This window comes from Lissotriton helveticus, chromosome 1_1 (genome assembly GCF_964261635.1).
Source record: "Lissotriton helveticus chromosome 1_1, aLisHel1.1, whole genome shotgun sequence".
NCBI classification, from domain to species: Eukaryota; Metazoa; Chordata; class Amphibia; order Caudata; family Salamandridae; genus Lissotriton; species Lissotriton helveticus.
In genome coordinates this window covers 1451612554-1451635195 of record NC_136057.1, presented here as the reverse complement: position 1 = coordinate 1451635195, position 22642 = coordinate 1451612554, and positions in this window count along the sequence as shown.

Below are 22642 nucleotides of genomic sequence, written 5' to 3'. Positions count from 1 at the left end.
CTATGCGGAAGAGAGACTGCGTGTAAACATTGTGGTGGGCGCGTGTGTTATCTGTCTGTGTCTGCGGGCAGACTGAGGTGTAGGCAGAGAGCGCGCGAGAGCGCCAGACAAGACAAAGAAGAGCAGGTGATTCGCCCTTTTCATCGTGTAATTAAGTATACAGCAGTTACCATGGCAACAGTTGAAAGGATCACATTAAACAAATAATTACAAATAAAAACATGGAAGGTTCATTCTCCCCCACTTTCACCCTTCACTACTAGCAGCTCTGACATAGCATCAAACCCCACTCCAGAACCCCATTCCTGACCCCTCCCTGCTGGCCTCACAGCTGGTCCCACTGGCTATCACTGCAGGCCCTCCAGCTGACGCCACCGCTGGCCGCAATGTAGGCCCCAACGACACCACTGAAGGCCCCAACGGAAGCCCAGCAACATCCTTCGACTACTGCCCCCTTCTGGCCCCACTGCTGGCTCCATCGTTAGGTCAGTACTACTGACCCTATACTCCTGACCCCACTGCTAGACCTATTAATTACCATCTCTACTGCTCCTCATGCTGGACCCACAGATGGCACCACGAATCATGTCTCACTGCAGCCCCCCCCACTTCTGCCCCCCCCTCCCCTACAGGCCTCACTATTAGTCCCACTGAGGATTTCACGCCTACCCACTCTACCTACCAGACCCCTATCCTGACAGATGAACCACTGCTAGGCCCCGTACCTGCCTTACAGCGAGTCCCAATGCAGACCACACTGCTAGCCATGTTACTAACCACATTACCTACCCCAGTGCAGAGCCCACTGCTGGTCCAACGGCTGGCCTCTCTACTAACCCTGTTTACTGACCCCCTTAGTGTCCTACAAAATACTCACTGCTGAACCTACTGCTCAGTGGCACAAGACTAGGCAGAGCGCGGTGCCACCTGTGGAGTGGCGGTTCAAAAGGGGGTGGTGATGGACGGAGCATCTGAACCAATCAAACACTCACACCCAGTCAACAGATCTGGGTTTAATCCATCACCGTTCTTTAGCCCACTCTGCTACCCCAGTTCAGAAATGGCCATATGCAAATCAGTCGGACCCTGTGCCTCATGGGAACAGTCCAGCCCGAACTGCCAAGCCATGCCTTCCCTGGACCGGAAACAAGCTTCCTAGGACCGGTTTCTGGCATTTCAGCCGTCTTCAGCCAGGCTTTCTTGAATCCAGTGGCAAAGTGAGCAAGGGACTCACGTCTGAGCATACCCTGCCAACTTATGGCAAACAAAGTGGTACAAATGGGGTGGTGATGGACGGAGCATCTGAACAAATCAAACACTCACACCCAGTCAACAGATCTGGGTTTAATCCATCACCGTTCTTTAACCCACTCTCCCACCCCAGTTCAGACATGGCCATATGCAAATCAGTCTGACCCTGTGCCTCATGGGAACAGTCCAGCCCGACCTGCCATGCCTTCCCTTGATCGGAAACAAGCTTCCTAGGACCGGTTTCTGGCATTTCAGCTGTCTTCAGCCAGGCTTGCTTGAATCCAGTGGCAAAGTGAGCAAGGGACTCACGTCTGAGCATACCCTGCCAACTTATGGCGAACAAAGCGGTACAAAAGGGGGTGGTGATGGAAGGAGCATCTGAACCAATCAGACACACACACCCAGTCAACAGATCTGGGTTTAGTTCATCACCGTTCTTTAGCCCACTCTGCCATCCCAGTTCAGACATGGCCATATGCAAATCTGTCTGACCCTGTGCCTCATGGGAACAGTCCAGCCCGAACTGCTAAGCAAACCCTTCCCTGGACCGGAAACAAGCTTCCTAGGACTGGTTTTTGGCATTTCAGCCGTCTTCAGCCAGGCTTGCTTGAATCCAGTGGCAAAGTGAACAAGGGACTCACGTCTGAGCATACCCTGCCAATTTATGGCGAACAAAGCGGTACAAAAGGGGGTGGTGATGGACGGTGCATCTGAACCAATCAAACACTCATACCTAGTCAACAGATCTGGGGTTAATCAATCACCGTTCTTTAGCCCACTCTGCCACCCCAGTTCAGACATGGCCATATGCAAATCAGTCTGACCCTGTGCCTCATGGGAACAGTCCAGCCCGACCTGCCAAGCCATGCCTTCCCTGGACCGGAAACAAGCTTCCCAGGACCGGTCTCTGGCATTTCAGCCGTCTTCAGCCAGGCTTGCTTGAATCCAGTGGCAAAGTGAGCAAGGGACTCACATCTGAGCATACCCTGCCAACTTATGGCGAACAAAGCGGTACAAAAGGGGCTGGTGATGGAGGGAGCACCTGAACCAATCAAACACTCACACCCAGTCAACAGATCTGGGTTTAATCCTTCACCGTTCTTTAGCCCACTCTGCCACCCTAGTTCAGACATGGCCATATGCAAATCAGTCTGACCCTGTGCCTCATGGGAATAGTCCAGCCCGAACTGCCAAGCCATGCCTTCCCTGGACCGGAAACAAGCTTCCTTGGACCGGTTTCTGGCATTTCAGCCGTCTTCAGCCAGTCTTGCTTGAATCCAGTGGCAAAGTGAGCAAGGGACTCACGTCTGAGCATACCCTGCCAACTTATGGCGAACAAAGCGGTACAAAAGGGGGCGGTGATGGATGGAGCATCCAAACCAATCAAACACTCACACCCAGTCAACAGATCTGGGTTTAATCCATCAGCGTTCTTTAGCCCACTCTGCCACACCAGTTCAGACATGGCCATATGCAAATCAGTCTGACCCTGAGCCTCATGGGATCAGTCCAGCCCGAACTTCCAAGCCATGCCTTCCCTGGACCGGAAACAAGCTTCCCTGGACCGGTTTCTGGCATTTCAGCCGTCTTCAGCCAGGCTTGCTTGAATCCAGTAGCAAAGTGAGCAAGGGACTCACGTCTGACGATGGATTTAGGCCCAGATCTCTCTACTGGGGTGAATGTATGACATTGTTCTGCATTCTGTCCATCACCTGTTGTTTTTGCAATTGTCACCCCTAGTGGGACGGGTATGCTCAGACGTGAGTCCCGTGCTCTCCATGCCAATGGAATCAAGCTATTCAGGCTGATGAGGGTTGAAAGACCGAAAACCGGTCCTTGGATGCTTGTTTGCAGTCCAGGGAGGACCTGGCTTGGCAGTTCGGGCTGGACTGTTCCCACGGGGCACAGGGTCAAGACTGATTTGCATATGGCTGGGTTCAAATTGGAATGGCATGGTGAGCAAAAAACAATGGATTTAGGCCCATATCTCTCTACTGGGGTGAATGTATGACATTGTTCTGCATTCTGTCCATCACCTGTTGTTTTTGCAATTGTCACCCCTAGTGGGACGGGTATGCTCAGACGTGAGTCCCGTGCTCTCCATGCCAATGGAATCAAGCTATCCAGGCTGATGAGGGCTGAAAGCCCGAAACCGGTCCTAGGATGCTTGTTTGCAGTCCAGGGAGGACCTGGCTTGGCAGTTCGGGCTGAACTGTTCCCATGGGGCACAGGGTCAATACTGATTTGCATATGGCTGGGTTCAAACTGGAATGGCATGGTGAGCAAAAAACGATGGATTTAGGCCCAGATCTCTCTACTGGGGTGAATGTATGACATTGTTCTGCATTCTGTCCATCACCTGTTGTTTTTGCAATTGTCACCCCGAGTGGGACGGGTATGCTCAGACGTGAGTCCCGTGCTCTCCATGCCAATGGAATCAAGCTATCCAGGCTGATGAGGGCTCAAAGCCCGAAACCGGTCCTTGGATGCTTGTTTCCAGTCCAGGGAGGATCTGGCTTGGCATTTCGTGCTCGACTGTTCCCATGGGGCACAGGGTCAAGACTGATTTGCATATGGCTGGGTTCAAACTGGAATGGCATGGTGAGCAAAAAACAATGGATTTAGGCCCAGATCTATGTACTCGGGTGAATGTATGACATTGTCCTGCATTCTGTCCATCACCTGTTGTTTTTGCAATTGTCACCCCGAGTCGGACGGGTATGCTCTGACGTGAGTCCCGTGCTCTCCATGCCAATGGAATCAAGCTATCCAGGCTTATGAGGGCTGAAAGCCCGAAACCGGTCCTTGGATGCTGTTTCCAGTCCAGGGAGGACCTGGCTTGGCAGTTCGGGCTGGACTGTTCCCATGGGACACATTGTCAAGACTGATTTGCATATGGCTGGGTTCAAACTGGAATGGCATGGTGAGCAAAAAACAATGGATTTATGCCCAGATCTCTGTACTGGGGTGATTGTATGACATTGTTCTGCATTCTGTCCATCATCTGTTGTTTTTGCAATTGTCACCCCGAGTGGGACGGGTATGCTCAGACGTGAGTCCCGTGCTCTCCATGCCAATGGAATCAAGCTATTCAGGCTGATGAGGGCTGAAAGCCCGAAACCGGTGCTTGGATGCTTGTTTCCAGTCCAGGAAGGACCTGGCTTGGCAGTTCGAGCTGGACTGTTCCCATGGGGCACATGGTCAAGAATGATTTGCATATGGCTGGGTTCAAACTGGAATGGCATGGTGAGCAAAAAACGATGGATTTAGGCCCAGATCTCTGTATTGGGGTGCATGTATGACATTGTTCTGCATTATGTCCACCACCTGTTGTTTTTGCAATTGTCACCCCGAGTGGGACGGGTACGCTCAGACGTGAGTCCCGTGCTCTCCATCCCAATGGAATCAAGCTATCCAGGCTGATGAGGGCTGAAAGCCCAAAACCGGTCCTTGGATGCTTGTTTCCAGTTCAGGGAGGCCTGGCTTGGCAGTTCGGGCTGGACTGTTCCCATGGGGCACAGGGTCAAGACTGATTTGCATATGGCTGGGTTCAAACTGGAATGGCATGGTGAGCAAAAAATGATGGATTTAGGCCCAGATCTCTGTACTGGGGTGAATGTATGACATTGTTCTGCATTCTGTCCATCACCTGTTGTTTTTGCAATTGTCACCCCGAGTGGGACGGGTATGCTCAGACGTGAGTCCCGTGCTCTCCATGCCAATGGAATCAAGCTATCCAGGCTGATGAGGGCTGAAAGACTGAAACCAGTCCTTGGGTGCTTGTTTCCAGTCCAGGGAGGACCTGGCTTGGCAGTTCGGGCTGGACTGTTCCCATGGGGCACAGGGTGAGGACTGATTTGCATATGGCTGGGTTCAAACTGGAATGGTATGGTGAGCAAAAAACGATGGATTTAGGCCCAGATCTCTGTACTGGGGTGAATGTATGACATTGTTCTGCATTCTGTTTATCACCTATTGTTTTTGCACCTGTGGAGTGGCAGGTGGCGCCTGAGTGGAGCTCAGTGGGCGGTGTAGTGTCCTGCTGGACACGTTCTAGTGTCCCAGCATGGACTAGTGTACCAGCCACTCCCTTGAGGGCTGGTCATACACCCAGTCCACACCCATCCAACAAAAGCATCACTGGTCAGGTGACTCTGCCAATAAAAGAGTCCGAGTGCAAGTGATCAAGGCCAGTTGAGTGTATGGTAACTATGTGTCTGAGTCATCTCTATGCCTGTATGCAGGCCTTGAGCCCAAGGCACAACAATGGTGATGAGCGGGTTTGACTCTGCGTTTACGATGGTCACAGCTCGGATGTTCCTCATGAGGGAAAGAACAGGCCAATTCTAAGGCAACCCATCACCTACTGCTTTCACAGCAGCAACAGTGACAGGACAGGGCAAGAATATGGCTACCCCGTGAGCGTGGAGGATGGCGACCGCCTGCTAATGCCCCAGCAGCAGCACGCCTACCTTGAGCCAGCACATCATCAGCACTGAGGTGAGAGAGCCCAAAGCGCTGCTATGCTGCCAACCTGGACCACATGAAGTGGAACCCCTACAGCGCCTGCAGCACCTCGCTACCAAGAGAGGAGCTCGAGGCCACACTTCAGCGGTGCACAGCCCCTGCACAATGCCACACCATAGAGTGTGCTTGAAGCCGGCGTGAAGGCAGATCTGAGGGTTGGCAGACATTTCTGAAGGATTTAAACTGGTTCCCCATGGCAAGGATGGGAGAAGAGGTGGAGTGATCTTTGGAGCTTTTATCAGATGCAGTAGGCGGCCATGGTTTTGGCCTTTTTTGTCAAGGACTGTGGTGTGCAGAAGAGTGGCCAGAATAATAGAGAAAAGGGCTTGGGAGCATTACCTTCTTGGAGTTCTTTCCATTTGCAACATTTTGCAAATAAGTATGTTATTTTCAATGTGGACAACCTATCGGTAGTCAATGTTGTCAGCAAGCAGTCAGCAAAAGAACCCAAAAATTTGGCAGTTGTTATGGGTTTTTGTTTTTAAATATCTGAGATATAATGTGATTTACAGAGCAAGACACTGTGTGGGGGTTGACAATGAGGTTGCTGATGCTGCCTCTCTTTCCTAGTGGAAGAGGTTTTGTGGGCTAGGACCATGGGCAGATGAGAGGAAGACAGAAAGGCCAGTACATTTGTGGATGGTGGGAAAGATCGAGAAATACAGTTCATCCTTGGTTCATTGTCTGAGTCCACACAACAGGCTTAAGGGTTGGCTTGGTATGAGTTCTAAGCTTCAGGAGTTCAGAGAAGGCAGAGCCGCAAGGGCACAAGGACACAAGGGTAAAGTGACGTGACCAATGATGATTCACATCTTGAAGGGAGTGATTTCAGTGCTTCCTAGAGTGTGTACTGATAGCCATGAGAGTTTGTGTTTTTTTAGGTCTCGCGCCTAGCTTTGCAGTGCGCAGCAGTACTCACGCAGCGAGAGACCTCATGTAGAGGGTTTCAAAACGGACCTAAGAATCGCACACGCTCATGCGTGTGCTTTTTCTTTTCTCCTACGCTATTGGCCTTTGCGTGCGTCTTTTTAACAAAGACAGCACGCAATTGGCCAAAGGCAGGCGCATTGCTCCTCCCGCGGCCTATTGGTATCGGTTACCCGCACAGGCCACTTCTGTTATCAATTATCGTGCCCAGACACTGACGCGATAATTGAAAACAGATCACTCGCTGTGGTGCGCGCACCACTCGCAGGCATTTTTTTTTTCAATTAAGAACAAGCATTTACAATGCAATGGTTTCGCCTTTGTTAAAGTTAGAGCTATTGGCATTGCTCTTGACATTTTTATTTATGTTTTTTTTAACATAAATAAATGGCATTGTCATTTACAATGCCACTAGCTTTATCTCTCGCAAATGACACACACAAAACCCCCACACACACACCCACACAGAGCCCCCCACACACACAGCCACACAAAGCTCCCCACACACAGCCACACAAAGCTCCCCACACACAGCCACACAAAGCTCCCCACACACACAGCCACACAAAGCTCCCCACACACACAGCCACACAAAGCTCCCCACACACAGCCACACAAAGCTCCCCACACACAGCCACACAAAGCTCCCCACACACAGCCACACAAAGCTCCCCACACACACAGCCACACAGAGCCCTCCACACACACCCACATGGCACAAGCAGGCAACAGGGGCACATGGAGGCACAAGCAGGCAACAGGGGCACACGGACGCACAAGCAGGCAACAGGGGCACACGGAGGCACAAGCAGGCAACAGGGGCACACGGAGCCACAAGCAGGCAACAGGGGCACACGGAGGCACAAGCAGGCAACAGGGGCACACGGAGGCACAAGCAGGCAACAGGGGCACAAGCAGGCAACAGGGGCACACGGAGACACAAGCTGGCAACAGGGGCACACGGAGGCACAAGCAGGCAACAGGGGCACACGGAGGCACAAGCAGGCAACAGGGGCACGAAAACGGAGGCACAAGCAGGCAACAGGGGCACAAAAACTGAGGCACAAGCAGGCGACAGGGGCACGAAAACTGAGGCACAAGCAGGCAACAGGGGCACACGGAGGCACAAGCAGGCAACAGGGGCACACGGAGGCACAAGCAGGCAACAGGGTCAGGAAAACAAGCACAAGCAGGCAAAAGGGTCACAAGCAGGAATTGTAATTTAGACGGCGCTGAAGTGGAGAACGGTCAGTAGGGAAGTAGTGCGGCTGGTGCAGTGGTACCAAGCCGAAAGGTGAGAGGGGCTGTCTGCACCCCAGTTTGGACAGTTTCCACTACCTAACAGGGATTGGTGGGAGGGGGGCGTACTTCTTGCTTGCTTTAGGGCTGTTACTTCGGGGACGCAGTGCACGCTCCTGCCTGCTGCCGCCGGGACACGACAACAGGCAGGGAGAGGACAGGCTGGAAATTCTGGTGGAAATGCAAGAAGCTGTCACGTCGAGTTGCTCTCACCTTGTCCAATATCAAACAAGTCTCTGCCACAGCAAAGCCAGGTGGAATAAACACAGAGAAGGCGGTCTCAAAGTCGTAGACCCCCACTTCCGGAACCAACCAGAGCTATCCTCGCGAGATCAGCTTAACCACCTGGGGGGTGCAGTGAGCTCCTGCAGGGAGGGCTGTGAGGTGCAGTGAACTCCTGCAGGGAGGGCTGTGGGGTGCAGTGAGGTCCTGCAGGAAAGATTGTGAGGTGCAGTGAGCTCCTGCAGGAAGGATTGTGAGGTGCAGTGAGCTCCTGCAGGGAGGGCTGTGAGGTGGAAGGAGGGCTGTGAGGTGGAAGGAGGGCTGTGAGGTGGAAGGAGGGCTGTGAGTTGGAAGGAGGGCTGTGAGTTGGAAGGAGGGCTGTGAGTTGGAAGGAGGGCTGTGAGGTGGAAGGAGGGCTGTGAGGTGGAAGGAGGGCTGTGAGGTGGAAGGAGGGCTGTGAGTTGCAGGGAGGGCGGTGAGGTGCATTGAGCTCCTGCAGGGAGGGCGGTGAGGTGCATTGAGCTCCTGGAGGGAGGGCTGTGAGGAAGCCTGACGACAGTGTCGGATCCCGCGCTCCTGCCTGTGCGCATATCACCCCCTCAGAAAACGGCGGTATGGAGTGGGTCAGGCGAGCCGTGGGGTGAAGTAACGGGCCTTGAAGAGGTCCCGGTGCCTCGCAGCGCTGAGCTCCTTCAGCAAGACAAAGGATTCCAGCCTCCATCGGGGCCTACGTGTTCATTCCTCAGCAGAGCCGCTCTATGGGCCCCTAGAGGACGGACTACAGCCACCCCTGGCTATCTTTAGCCACAAATGGGTCTCATAATCCCGACGCTTATAGAGGGAAAGAGGAGCGTGACCCACTCACCGCTCTGAGAGTGCAGTCTGACTGCGCAGCCACAGCGCCACCTGCTACTCCCGCGGGGTCACCTGCGCACAGCTCCGTCCCGGCCAGCAACACCCCAGGCTCTTCTTGAGGCAGCGCGGGGCTCTCCACGACACCGGAGCCCTGCCTGCGCCTGAAGCTGCCCTCCTCCTCGCACCGCCAGGCTTCTCCTTGCTGCCGGTACGGATTTGCGGTGGGGGCGGGCACCGACAATGTGCCCCGCGCCCCCTCCGCTCCTCCCTCGTCAGGCTCCTCTCCGGTCTCCCTCCAGGCATGGGAGACCGGCAACACCGGCAAAGGCTTCCCCCAGGCAGGGGGAAGCGGCAAACACCAAGGCTTCCCTTTCCCTCCCCCGGGCTGCGGGGGCGGGACTTCCGGCCGGCCACGAAGGGATTGGCCGGCCGTCCAGGTACTTCCGGGTCGCCGCGGGCAGCACGGCGGCCCTCGCTAGGCAGGCAGGCGGGCAGAAATCGCGAGGTGGGCACTCGCTAATTAAATAAATAACTGGGCAAATCCAAGTCGGCAAAATAAGCGGAGTGGGCTCCCGCGCCGATCTGCCGCCGGCCTCCAGCAGCAACGCGCTTCCAAGCGCTATAGAGGCACATAAAGCGCTCCAGCACTAGAAGTGTACGTAAACTTACAAAGTGAAAACACATTTATAAACAAAATGCTCACGGACAGCGGGAGGGGTGGGGGGAGGATCACAGCGCACGCACATTTATAAACAAAATGCTCCTTACCTGATCGCCTCGTGGGAACTCGAATCTTGCAGCCAACTCCAACAACAGACACTTTGAAAAGGAACAAAACAGGCCCACTCGAAAAAAAAAAAATAACACACACCCACCACCGTGATGACGAACAGAAGTGGGTGGAGAGGGAAAAAATCTCGGGAACGCCCCCGAATCTGGTCCAGCCTTGACGGACAGATCTCTGTTCCAATGGCTAGCCTCCATTTATGGAGCTAGCCAATGGAACAGAGGGCGGGACTAAGAGTACACTGTAGAGACATAAGATTTCTCTGAGTGCGGAGCTAACGCTCCGTGCCCCAGGCGAAACCTAAAAAGGGCTGCTTTTTCTATAAGGAAAGCAAGCTTTCTGCACAACTCAAATGAGCTTTAATCACACGCCGGGTTTATGTTTCCTTCTGCTATGAAAAAAAGGGGATTAAAGTTTCGTTTTCTATTTACTATTCGGGTTCAGCAGAGTTTACGTCACATGCTCCAAGTTCTAAGCACTTATGACAATGAGAACAAATACATTTGGAAACATGGTTGCTCTCACTGCGCTGGTAACAAGCAATCTTTGTCAAAAGTTAAGGCGCGATCTCCTTAAAATGGTCGTAGCAGATGCTGTAAATAATAAATACTGCTCAAAGTAACCCGACTTGTAAAAGGCAAACAAAGTTTGCAATAGGGAGTATATTTACCTGTGTTTTCCCTCTGTGCTTTCTCTCTGCAGCAGTGGAGGACCGTGAGTGGCTGGTAAGCCGCGAGCTGAATGAGTTTTATTCAGGAAGCTACGCTTTTCACTATGACTCGCACAAATGTCAACACAGGCGAGCTAAAAACCGGCCTAAGCACTACTGTATGGGTGTATGGGTGTGTCACTAGGCTGACTGGAAGCACCCTTGTATTGTGTACCACGCTTGTAGAGAAATTGCTTTTTGTTTTTACCTTCACACAACATTTATGTATTTAAGTGCTGCGCATTATATTTAGCACGGCTCCCGCTTTTATGCCCGCTTCACGGGCTAACACGCATATACTTTATATGTAGACTGGCTCCATTCTTTCTCTCACCACGGCGCCCATTTTCATGTCTAAGTCAGGTCATCTATCAACTGTGGCTGCTGATTAATGCTGGCCTGCACCGTTGCACTCTGATACCTTTGGGTCAAGTTTGAGCTATACTTTTTATGTTATTAAAATGTCCTTCTCCTCTGACCACCCCCCCCATTGCTCCTCTCTCTCCCAGGATTCACTCCCCCACACTTTCGTCCGTTGCTTCCTTCTTCCTTCCAAGCTGGACTGTGCAGTGCAGAGGGCAGTTAACAATGTTTGGAATGCAAGGAACCTCGGGGGTTGCCGGTGGAAGATTGCTCGTCTGTGATGTTGATGCCAGGTAGGCGGCGGACGGTAGGAGTTTTGAAATATTTTGAAATAAAAAACTACTTTTATTAAAAGTTCCTTTTCTGTTACTCCTGTGCCCACTCCCCATTTTTCCTTTCTCCCCCAGTGTTTGCTCCTCCACCCTTTCATCCGTTGCTTCCTTCTTCCTTCCTCCATTTTCGATTTTTTTAAAACAATTATTACTAAAAAGGGGGTTGTTTTACAATTTATTAGGTTTAACTTGTGGCTGCCTTTTACTGCCGGAACGCTCTGTAGCGCTCAGATACCTTCGGGTCGAGTTTGCGAAATATACTTTTAAATTTACTTAAAATGTTTTTCTCCTCTGTTACTCCTGTGTCCGCTCCCCATTGCTCCTCTCTCCCCTAGTGTTCACTCCCCCACTCTTTCAAAGGTCTGTTGCTCCCTTCTTCTTTCCTCAGTTTTCTGGCTTTTATTTAATTAATAAGAAAAAGGGGGTTGTTTTACAATTTATTAGGTTTAATTGGTGGCTGCCGTTTATTGCCAGCCAGTCCGTAGTGCTCTCATACCTTCGGGTCAAGTTTGCGCTGTATAACAAGCATTGCAAATGCAATAGGTCTCGCATTAGAAAAGTTGGAGTTATTGGTCTTTGTAAATGACATATTTTATTTATTTGTTGGTTTTTAAAATTGCTAAATTGATGGCTTTGTCATTTACAATGCCAATACTTATAACTTTCGCGAATGTGACACGTATAGCATTTGGAATGCAACATGTTTTGTATTTACGTGACTGAGATGGCAGCTCTGGTCGTTAGGCCACATCTCTAGAGAGCAGGAGAGTGCAGCAGGGGAGAGAAGCACAGCAATGCAATAGGTCTCGCATTAGGAAAGTTTGAGCTATTGGTATTGTAAAGGACACATTTTTTATTTATTTTTTATTTATGTGCTTGTTTTGAAAATAGCGAAATTAATAGCTTTGTTATTTACAATGCCAATAGTTTTATCTTTCGCAAATGTGACACCTATTGTAACACAATATGTGTTGTGAGGGTGAGTGAGGGTGAGGGTGAGGGGTTGAGGGTGAGGGGTTGAGGGTGAGTGAGGGTGAGGGGTTGAGGGTGAGTGAGGGTGAGGGGTTGAGGGTGAGTGAGGGTGAGGGGTTGAGGGTGAGTGAGGGTGAGGGGTTGAGGGTGAGTGAGGGTGAGTGAGGGTGAGGGTGAGGGGTTGAGGGTGAGTGAGGGTGAGGGGTTGAGGGTGAGTGAGGGTGAGGGTGAGGGTGAGTGAGGGTGAGGGGTTGAGGGTGAGTGAGGGTGAGGGTGGGTGAGGGGTTGAGGGTGAGTGAGGGTGAGTGAGGGTGAGGGTGAGTGAGGGTTGAGGGTGAGTGAGGTTGAGGGTGAGTGAGGGTGAGTGAGAGTGAGGGTGAGTGAGGGGTTGAGGGTGAGGGGTTGAGGGTGAGTGAGGGTGAGGGGTTGAGGGTGAGTGAGGGTGAGTGAGGGTGAGGGGTTGAGGGTGAGTGAGGGTGAGTGAGGGTGAGGGTGAGTGAGGGTGAGTGAGGGTGAGGGGTTGAGGGTGAGTGAGGGTGAGGGTGAGTGAGGGTGAGGGTGAGTGAGGGTGAGGGTGAGTGAGGGTGAGGGTGAGTGAGGGTGAAGGTGAGTGAGGGTGAGTGAGGGTGAGGGTGAGTGAGGGTGAGGGTGAGTGAGGGTGAGTGAGGGTGAGGGTGAGTGAGGGTGAGGGTGAGTGAGGGTGAGGGTGAGTGAGGGTGAGGGGTTGAGGGTGAGTGAGGGTGAGGGTGAGTGAGGGTGAGGGTGAGGGAGGGTGAGGGGTTGAGGGTGAGTGAGGGTGAGGGGTTGAGGGTGAGGGGTTGAGGGTGAGTGAGGGTGAGGGTGAGGGGTTGAGGGTGAGTGAGGGTGAGGGGTTGAGGGTGAGTGAGGGTGAGGGGTTGAGGGTGGGTGAGGGTGAGTGAGGGTGAGGGTGAGGGGTTGAGGGTGAGTGAGGGTGAGTGAGGGTGAGGGGTTGAGGGTGAGTGAGGGTGAGTGAGGGTGAGTGAGGGTGAGGGGTTGAGGGTGAGTGAGGGTGAGGGTGAGTGAGGGTGAGTGAGGGTGAGGGTGAGTGAGGGTGAGTGAGGGTGAAGGTGAGTGAGGGTGAGTGAGGGTGAGGGTGAGTGAGGGTGAGGGTGAGTGAGGGTGAGGGTGAGTGAGGGTGAGGGTGAGTGAGGGTGAGGGTGAGTGAGGGTGAGGGTGAGTGAGGGTGAGGGGTTGAGGGTGAGTGAGGGTGAGGGTGAGTGAGGGTGAGGGTGAGGGAGGGTGAGGGGTTGAGGGTGAGTGAGGGTGAGGATGAGTGAGGGTGAGGGGTTGAGGGTGAGGGGTTGAGGGTGAGTGAGGGTGAGGGTGAGGGGTTGAGGGTGAGTGAGGGTGAGGGGTTGAGGGTGAGTGAGGGTGAGGGGTTGAGGGTGGGTGAGGGTGAGTGAGGGTGAGGGTGAGGGGTTGAGGGTGAGGGTGAGTGAGGGTGAGGGGTTGAGGGTGAGTGAGGGTGAGGGTGAGTGAGGGTGAGGGTGAGGGGTTGAGGGTGAGTGAGGGTGAGTGAGAGTGAGGGTGAGTGAGGGGTTGAGGGTGAGGGGTTGAGGGTGAGTGAGCGTGAGGGTGAGGGGTTGAGGGTGAGTGAGGGTGAGGGGTTGAGGGTGAGTGAGGGTGAGTGAGGGTGAGGGTGAGTGAGGGTGAGTGAGGGTGAGGGTGAGTGAGGGTGAGGGTGAGTGAGGGTGAGTGAGGGTGAGTGAGGGTGAGGGTGAGTGAGGGTGAGTGAGGGTGAGGGTGGGTGAGGGTGAGTGAGGGTGAGGGTGAGTGAGGGTGAGGGTGAGGGTGAGTGAGGGTGAGGGTGAGTGAGGGTGAGGGTGAGTGAGGGTGAGGGTGAGGGGTTGAGGGTGAGTGAGGGTGAGGGGTTGAGGGTGAGTGAGGGTGAGGGTGAGGGTGAGTGAGGGTGAGGGGTTGAGGGTGAGTGAGGGTGAGGGTGAGTGAGGGTGAGGGGTTGAGGGTGAGTGAGGGTGAGGGTAAGTGAGGGTGAGGGTGAGGGGTTGAGGGTGAGTGAGGGTGAGTGAGGGTGAGTGAGGGGTTGAGGGTGAGGGGTTGAGGGTGAGTGAGGGTGAGGGTGAGGGTGGATGTGGTGGTGGATGTGGTGGTGGATGCGGTGGTGGTGGATGTGGAGGTGGTGGTGGATGTGGTGGTGGATGTGGTGGATGTGGGGTGATTGCGGCTTGCAAGCTTATTCCGCTCACGTTATGCAGTTTCAAACATGATTGCCACTATTACTCTCAAATTCACTTGGCAGCAAACTGGTGAACTAATTAAAAGAAAGTCGTATTCAGCGTTATGGCCGGTACTTTATTCCAGCAAAGTGGCAAGCCAGTACACACCAATGAGCTAGTAAAGCTAAAAACACACCACATGGCACAATTGGTGGCTGAGCGAGCAGAAGTAAGCCAAACAGCTTTCCCGTAGCTAAGGAGAGCTGAGCTCTTTTTGTAGCAGCACGCATAAGAAAAGTCCCGTATTTTCACCAAAACACTCTCTGATAATGATCAGCCGAATTCAGAAGGCTTCCTGCCCTCATATATTCCCAAGAGAGCAGTAATCCTATAAGGAAATGCTGTCATCACACCTAAAGCTACGGATGAGGAGAGCTTGCTGGAAGACATTCAATTAATGAAAAAAAAAAAAAAAAGGAGACACGGCCGGCCGGCCGTGAACTGAAAGCACGGCCGGCCATGAAAAAGCCTTTGATGCCGCAGGGGGTAATTAGGGGAGGAGAATGGCTGGGCTGAGGCACAGCGCCAAGCCTTTGATGCAGCAGGGGGCGGAGCGGGAAGAGCTGCTGGCGGCACTAAGCTGACGATTTGATGCTGTGCACGCGCATTTTAACTAATTGCGCTTGCGCATTGAGTTAAAAGTGCACATGCACTTCATCAAATCGCCAGTGAATCGCCAGTGTAGGTAAGCTTTGTTTAAGCCCCCATAGTCTCGCTCTGCTCAATGCGCATGCCCATTGACAGGCGAGACCTAAAAACTGCGAGGGGGAAAAAAAAGCATTTGCAAAGCCATGGGTCTCACATTAATACATGTTTGCGCTATTGGCGTTGCATTATTTGTAGCAATGCCAATAGCTCAAACCTTTACAAATGCGAGACCTATTGCATTGCAAATGCTTGTGCTGATCATGTTTTTTTTTTTTGGGAGCTTTCCGAGTGGCTGAGGTTGTTGGGTCCAGGAAAAGTGAGGGTTTTGTGCGGGAGGACGTCCAGGTGTGTGGTGGGTCAATGCAAGTTTGGTTACCTAAGGCAAAGACATACCAATCCGGGAGGGGCATTTGTTTGTCATTGAGAGAGTACCCGGATTACTGCATTTGCCCGTTGGCATGGCGGAAGAATCTGCTTGGCCACAGTGTTGGGCCTGGTGAGGTATTTCGGCATGCTGACGGGACCATGTTCACAGCAGTGCAGGTGTTGGCAGTTTTGAGGAAGGCTTTGAAGAAGGTTTCGAGAAAGGAATTCGGAACCCATTCCTACCACACTGGAATGGCTACAGAGGCAGAGGTGAGAGGGTGTTCAGGTGCAGACATCCAGCATGGGGGAGGTGGAGATCGGACTGCTACCAGAAGTTCATCAGGGTGGGACGGTCTTTGGAGTACATTGCATTCATTTTAGTTCTGTTTTGTTTCAGGGTGTGTTGTTGCAGGCCCTGGATGCCAGGAGAGGTGTGTGGCTATGTGGGCACTCTTCTGTCAAGTGGGCAGCACGTCAAAAGGAGATAATGAAAGGTGGAAGACAATTGGGGTTTGATAATATGGCAGTACAGCTGCGCAGCAGCGTTCGCGCAGGCGAAATCTAATGTTAGAACAGTATGGGGGACTTGAACCCGCCCCTTCTTCCATTGGCTAGCTCGATAAATGGAGGCTAGCCATTGGAAGACATCGTTGTCAATCACTTTTTCCCGGTCAAAACGCGAATTGTGGGCGTTTCTGACTCTTTTTTTAAGTCCCGCCCCTTGTTGCCATGTGTCCCGGGCCGCGCTGTGATTGGCTGCCGGCCCGGGACACCTCCGTGACGTCATTCCTCGGGCCGCGCTGTGATTGGCTGCCGGCCCGGGACCTGACTTGTTATTTTTGTTTGGTTGCCACCCTTCCCGACCTTGTGCCTGCTGTTGTAACCGCCCCATTCAGCCCCTAGAGCTCCATACCCTTCCTCCCTGTCCTGTTTATAATGGCCTACCCGCACAAAACAGATGTAGGCGGAATGTAAACATGATCAATGGCCCACAGGCAGCTTGTATAGGGGAGAAGTATAAATTCTGGGTGCCGATTGGAGCCTCAAGCTGTGACGCAGTCTCGCAAATCAGACCTCGAAGAAAAGGTAACTAAAATTAAAGAACACACCAGCTCTCCACCATGCATATATCCTCGATAAACAAACATCGCATTGCTAACTCTCTCTTCTTCGACTTTGAGAGTAAGTTGAATACCACTGTTTTACGTGACGCATTGTGCCATTGTCTCCGTGGTGCCATGTTGGCGCTATAAAACAGAAATACACACCCAAAAAACAAGATTCTTTCTAGATATTATGTGTTATGTCCAAAGCAAATATATCCAGTCTCCCTCTGCCAAGCGGCCACGAGATGGCGCTGCCCCATGACCGGGAGATGGCCTTTTGTTGTTTCCCCACAGACTGTACGCTGCTCGCTCGCCCGCCGCCTCGTTTTTACTGCGTTTTTTTTATGAGAATCGTGGAGGACGGGCGGGTAAAGCTTCAGTTTATGGCAAATGATGCTAAAGAGCAAAATATTGATAAATGTTGGCCCATCTCCTATTCAGGATCACAACCTAGTTTACTTTGACTGGTGTATTTGATTGATACGTGTCTAAAATGCATTAACTTTGAGGTAAAAGGTGACACCGTTTATCTGGATGGCTCTGCTAGAGCAAAACCTTAAGTACAATATCAAATAGTAAGGCGTTTATAAATGAGTTATGTTTTGCCTTTCCCAACACGCTGACTAACTCCTGGGTATTGAAAACATGTTATTTGTACTAGATTTTAGAGAAAGGTGGCTGCGCACGTGCATTCGCATGCACGTGACGTCACATACCTTCAATGCCAGCATACAACGCTGCCTACAATAAGCCAGGAATTACCACCTTTAGGCCGGCACCTGCATTATGCACAACCACCGTGGGTGATTATGTAGGAGACAAGGATGTCCCTAATACGTCAAGAAGTAACACAGTGGTGCAAAGGCTGCCTACAATATCTATGAATGGCCACATTTATGACCGGGCGAGTCATATGCCACAGTATGACGCCATGGTCTAATAGATGCCAGTAATTATCTCCATACTGCCACAATCACCATTATGCCCTGGGTGGGCGCACGGGATGTACACGACACGTCACAAATAATCACCATTCTGTAAGGGCAGGTGTTAGTCAGAAATAGGAGCTACCACCCTTGCGTCATACCAGAATGTTACCAGGGACGAGCAATGGGCTTCCTCCCATGGAAGGCCATAGGTTGGCGATAATTACAACCATCCTGCGAGGCTCAGTACTTGTTGCCAACAAATGCCACCTTTGTGCCTGGGCCAACATTTCACTAAGACCGACAGTGGGCCCGCTTCTCCTGCATTCACTCAAAGCCACGCATGCACACACTAATACATGTGTGTATGAACTCACACAAACAGACGTGTGCGCACAAAAACACACAGCATCAACATGTTTTCAATTACCTTCCCCTCTGGCCAATTTTCAAGGTCTATTAAAATATTTGGAATTAGGACGGAAATGTTAATTTTGGATCCGATTCTCTATGTAATTCTTCATTATCTGCTACCTACAGCCCCGTTTTATTGAAAGCTCAAAGATAATAATCAAAACAAGTATTTTGACAGATTTATTAAGGTGGGTATTAATTTACCTTTTATTGGTTGTGTTTCTAACTTGGGGAGTACATGGCGCTATATAAGTATATAAGTACTGTTGAATTGAATCTCATAGAGAAATTAATTGAAGGCTGTGTGACACTGCGCAACAGCAGCAATCCATTGATGTATGATACATTAAAAAAAAAAAGTAGAAATTGAGTTTTATAAGATGGCGAATCCTCTTGATGTCTCTTTCTTGATCTCACGTCTCCTGTAATTATTAATTTGGGATGCATGTATTTTCAAACCGTCAGGCTGAATGGAGTCTCTGGAAACGTCACGCGTTGTGTTACCAATAACATTCTTTGCGCCTTACTTTCTGCATCAGTATGGGCTTGCAGCACTAACAACGTGCGTGCTCTTACTTTGCTACAAGCCACATAGATACCCATGAGCCTTTGCGGGGGCTCTGTTGCGAGCCCAGTGAGGCTGGCTATAGGCCGAATGAGTGAGATCTCGAGCTTGCTGTGGGCGGGGCAGAGAACACGGTTAGTCTGTGTAATATAGTTGACAGTCTAGTAGCTGGGGTGGGCGGAGCTAGGTGGGCTGAGGGGAAGAGGAGGGGTCAGTACAGGATGAGGACAGTTAGAGTAGGGACAGGGCAGGAGCAAGAAGCAGTGAATAAAGCTCTGAGTTATATAACAAGAAGTGTCTGTATTTATTGTAGCAGGATGCTACAACTGGCGACGAGGGTGGGATGAGCAGGACTGCAGCCCACAGGATCGAGTGAGAGAGCCCTGTCCCCTTGCAGCGCTGGACAAGAAGAGCCTGCTGCCGTGTACTGCTGCCAACCAGGAGAGACTCATAGTAGGTGACCCTGCCCCTCCCGTGACTGAGGGAGACCTGAGGGAGCCGCCACCACGAGCGGTGTAACGCTCGAGAAAGAAGAAGTTTTCGCGCTGAAAACGCGAGTCCCGCCGGATGCGTGAGCTTTGGCACGCTGTCGGCACCGAAGAGCGGGAAATTCAAGAATCGAGTTGGGAGCCCACCCCTACCCGACCTGGTGATCGTGGTAGCCAAAAGACGAGTAACCCCTGGGGTCGATCGCCCCACGAAGGCCTGCGGTTGCGCGCTGCTAAGCGCGAAATAATCGGAGCCTGAACTCCGGTGTCGGAGAATCTCACGCTGGATGCGTGAGCACTGGCCTGTCGCCGCCGAAGACTCTGCAAGGGACGGCGGGAGCCCACCCCAACCTCACCTGACTGCAGTGGCGACCTGGGGGAGCCGAATTAGGAAGATACTGCTCCTAGAGACGATGGCCGGTGAGTCCCGAGTGAAGAGAGGAGCTGAATGCTGAGAGAGAAAGTAGTGCCTGCAGACATCCACGGCGGCCATATTTGAGTCAGGCGACTTCTGGGACATCCTCCCTGTGCAAACTATAGGCGGCCATTTTGAAGTCAGGCATTAAGCAAAGTGAACCAGCACTGGCAGCAGAAGGAAACAAGCATTGGTAACAAACAAGCATTGGCGATAGAAATAAAACAAGCATTGGCGATAGAAATAAAACAAGCATTGGCGATAGAAGTGCAGCAGAAGGAAACAAGCATTGGTAACAAACAAGCCTTGGCGATAGAAATAAAACAAGCATTGGCGATAGAAATTAAACAAGCATTGGCGATAGAAATAAAACATGCACTGGCAAACAAACAAACATTGACACCGGAAGACCAAACAAGCATTGACAAAGACCAAACGAGCATTGGCGAAGAACAACCAAGCCTTGATAAGAACATATAAACAAGCAGTGGCCAATAGAAGGGAAACAAGCACTGTCAAGAACCAACAAACAAGCAGTGGCGAGTAGAAACCAACAAGCACTGGAAAAGCAAATAAACACACATTAGCGAGAAACAGCGAACCGGCACGAGCACCTCCAAAGGTGATGGTGAACACATACCGAAGAGCGTAAAGGGGAGGAGCTGCTGGACAGAACCGCACAAGGTTCAGAGGAAGGCAAGACTGCGAAGGACGGTCCCGGAAACAAGCACAACATACACGGAGGTGACTAAAGGACTTGCACTAGCCTCACCGCGGAGAAGGAGCCCTGCGACTGGCACAGTGCGGCTGGATAGTGGGCATCTCGGAACGCAGGAAATCCAAGTTCTAGTCACTGGCGCATACGGTGGTGGTTGCAAGGATTAGTAACGCCCCAGCAGATGACCAGACCCAAGGCCTTGACCAAAGAGGATTAACTAAAAAACTACGAGAAGCCGAGTGAGCAACCCGCCTGAATACAATCAATCAGAATCCTCTTCTCATGGCGAAGGAAGATGTAGCACAACGGCGCAACCCTTGCATCAGAGCACCACCCCCAGGAATGCAGTATGATACCTGGAGTCTGTGTCTTGAACAGAACCGATGGCTGGCGACGTTGGGTGACTTCCTGGACGCCAATGGTGAACAAAGAGAGAGGAAATGTCTAATGTTGCTCCTCCATTTGGTGGGTCCAGAGGGCCGATGCCCGATCGAAACATTTTCCAAAAAAGACACAGAGATCTATAAAAGACTCCAAGAAAAGCTATGTGCCCGTCTCTCCGCACAAGCGGAAGTGGATCAAGAGCGCATCGCTTTCAACACAGCTCGGCAAGAACCAGGTGAACCATTGCCAACTTTCATCACTCGGTTAAAAAACCTGGTGCAAGGCTGCCACTTCAACACCTTCACGAACGAGGACGCAGTTCGACTCCGGATAATTGAAGGCTGCACAAACCCCGACACAAAGCTCAAGATCTTGCGAGGAAAGTGGTCGCTAGAAGAAATCATCAGGAAGGCTGAAATTGGAATGCACGTCAAGGCAAGAGACAGATCAAAGGACCCAAATCTGAAGGCAAATTATCAAGATGCCTGGACAGATGACACTCGAAAAACAGACAAAACAAAAAAGAGTGAGAGGGAAGGCAGACCAATGAAAAGACAACGGGAAAGACACAATGACAAGGAGTACTCTGAGTCAATCAGTCAAAGGACAACCTCAAGGAGTTCTTCACTCTCAGGGTATCATCCAAAGTCTGGCCAACGGGAGAGACACAGTGACAAGAAATACTCCGAGTCAATCAGTCAAAGGACAACCTCAAGGAGTTCTTCACCCTCAGGACGTCATTCAAAGTCTGACGAGGGGGGAGCGTCCAGTGGGACAGATAGCACCCCTGGACAAGATGGCAAATTACACAACAAGAGAGTAAGGAAGACGAACTATAGAAGGAGAGCTCCAAATGGTCAAAACTGGAAGTCGGCGCAGGAACACTCTTCGTCAAGTTGTGAAGAGGAGTCTGAAGGAACATCATCCAGTAGGAGAACACATCACACCCACATCATGGGTATCCGAGCACCAAACAAGTGGGAAGAAGAAATAGGTCGCATAAGACGAACCGACTCTCCCCAACAACGAACAGGAAAAGACCAACGCATCAATGACACCGGGGACAACGAAGAAACTGAGAAGACGTCGTTGACATGTGAGAAAGGCAAAGATGGAAAATCTCAAGAGCAAACACAAAGAACAAGCACGTGGTTGCTGAACAACTTCTCGGATGAAACAATGCCAAAGACAAGTCGACGAAGGCGCCCGGAGAATCGTTTTAAAGACAACCCTGAGTCACCGAACAACGCGTCACGGCTCACTTATTTCAGACATCCAGCACCCGATACACCCTCAAAGGAACGCTTCAAAAGGAGTATGGCCAGGAACTCCTCTGATTCAGAGAACGCGTCCGTTCGATCCTGGAAGTCGACAAAAGACTTCTCTGACCTAGAAAACACGTTTATGGCCAGGAACTCCTCTGGTTCAGAGAGCACGTCTGTCCGATCCTGGAAGTCGACAAGAGACTTCTCTGACCCAGAGGGTTCGTCTGTTCAATCCCGTGAGTTGACCGAGTCATGGTCCCGACAACAGTCATGGCGTCAACCACCCAAACGCACCATGGAACCAAAGGACATCCTTCACGTCAAGAGCAACACGTCACACACTAAGGACTCTGAATACTCTGTCACGTCACAAGACAATCTGTCATGTCAGTCACAAGTACATCTGGACATAGATCAGACACCGTCACCCTTGAAGGGGTCCGCGAGGCTGACCCAAAGGACCTACAAAAAGAAAACAGAGACACTGGACCTTAGTCACCAGATGGGAAGGGACCAGCCATCCACTCCGCAAAGAAAACCGGACATGTCGGCAGAGAGAGATCATCAGATGAGAGAGAAACATGCCTATGCACAGATAGCCCACGAGCTCGCCAGACAACCCGAGGCCGTGAACAAGTTATCGAGCCACACCGTACTGTCTGGTATGTATGACCCTGGATTGGAGAGCAGTGTTGCCCTCGACTGGACAAGACGAAAGGAAGTAAAAGTAGATGCTGGTGCTCAGAAGAGGACCCGAACATTATCCACTCATGAAAACGATCGAGCATCTGAACCAACCGTTACACCACAGGAAGGAAACATGATGACTGCGGAGTGTGAGAATAAAC